This window comes from Halyomorpha halys, unplaced genomic scaffold (genome assembly GCF_000696795.3).
Source record: "Halyomorpha halys isolate HHAL.00 unplaced genomic scaffold, Hhal_1.1 Scaffold129.1, whole genome shotgun sequence".
NCBI lineage: Eukaryota > Metazoa > Arthropoda > Insecta > Hemiptera > Pentatomidae > Halyomorpha > Halyomorpha halys.
Window position 1 is genome coordinate 97,818 of NW_027106999.1, and position 1,930 is coordinate 99,747.

Below are 1,930 nucleotides of genomic sequence, written 5' to 3' on the forward strand. Positions count from 1 at the left end.
TAATTTGATTCTCTATAAAACAAAACAAACAATTAGCAAAGATTGTAACCTTTTTGTCATCTATCTTTTTTTATATAAGTTAGGTATAAAACAATATTAGGTACAAAATATATGTTTGTTATTTTCTATATTTTCATTATTCATTAGCATAAGTTCAGTGTTAGGTATGAAACATAGTTTTAAATTAATCTTTTCAAATACATATCTATTCACTGTTTTTTCATAAAGTATTATTTGCCTACACTATTTTTTTTCTCAGTATTCTATAGTTATTTAGAAAATTTACAATCTAATATTATTTTTTTAAATAGATTATTTAAAAAAAACGCAGAATAATTATCACCAAAATCTCTATACTTCTGAAGCTATCTCACTGAACAGGATATTTCATAACCATCGTAGCCACTATCGCGGTGGGAAATGCATGATAGTTGCCGTAATGGCTGTATTTACTGTCTTGACAGTAATGTCACGAGAGCTTACGTGATAGTTGACAGTACATACAAAGGAAGTGATGCTACTAAAAATATAAAAGGGCTGAATGTTACGGCCACGGTGGCAACTGAATTATGTAAACCAGTGGTTCCCAAACTTTTTTGTCCTATCGCCCCCTCTCCAGGAAAAATATTACTTAGCAGCACTTAGAAATTAATTTTTTAAAATTTTTAATAGCAATTAATAGGAAATATATATGTATTAATGTTTCTTTCTTTTTCGTAAAATATAGCAAAGAAAGGTGTAAATTAGAAACATTGAACTTGAAAACTATGAAACTATTTATTAAATGTAATATAAGAAAAGTTAAAACATTCGCAACAATCTTAATGAGAAGGATGAACTGGGTGTGCTGCTTTTAGTAATCCTCGTCTCTATTTTCGTCAGCTATAATATTGTTGAGCGTGACAACTAGTAGTTTTTAACCGGTGGTAGCGTCCACTTTGGGAATCACTGATGCAAACGATAAGTCAGTTTACATCAAGACATTTACTTTTTACTCTCTTAAATAAATTTAAATTAAGTGCTCCTCAACATTGATAAAATAATAATTTTATAAGTAATCATTCCACCCACTCGAAGTAACAACGTTATTGCTCAAAAACAAGAATTGTGTTAATTAGCAGGCTCGTGTTGACGCTATTTTTAAAAAACATTCCAGAACAGGATTGCCGAAAATTATGAACAATTATTTTTTATTTTTTATTGCCATGAAAAATAAGGGTTTTTAGTGGTGATAATAACAAATATAAATTTTATATTTTAAAGAATACTACAGTTTAACAAATGATAAGGAAGCCGTCAAGTAATCGTGAAAGATTGGACTGTATAGTGCGTATTATTATTTTACAATGCATTATTATTATTATTAATATTAATTTGGCTCTACAACTCGATGTCGAGTCCTGGCCTCCACCAATCATTACGATCTTGTGCGACCGCCATCCAGTTCCTCACTCCCATCATGGTCCCGGCATCACCACTCTATCGAAGGGGTGGTCTTCCTCTGCGTCTTGCTCCATGTAGTACCTCTGTCACTATTTTCCTTGGCAAATCACTCTCAGCCATCCGAGCAACATGCCCTGCCCACCTCAATCTACTGAGCCTCACAAACTGGACAACGTCTGGTTTCTTATATAAAACTTTGAGCTCTTGGTTTGTTCGACGTCACTATGTCTGGTCAACCTTGACAGCTCCAAATATTTTACGGAGAATCTTCCGTTCCAAGACAATTAAGTTGTGCTCACCAACCTTAGAGATAGTCCACGTTTCGAGCTATACAGAAGAATTGGGCGAATAATTGTTTTATACAAATAAATCTTGGTGTCCTTAGACAAGGCACGGCTCCTAAAATAGGGACTGAGGCAATAATAACAGCGGTTGGCACATAGGACTCTTCTTTTAATTTCGGAGTCCACATTGTCTTGGGTTATGA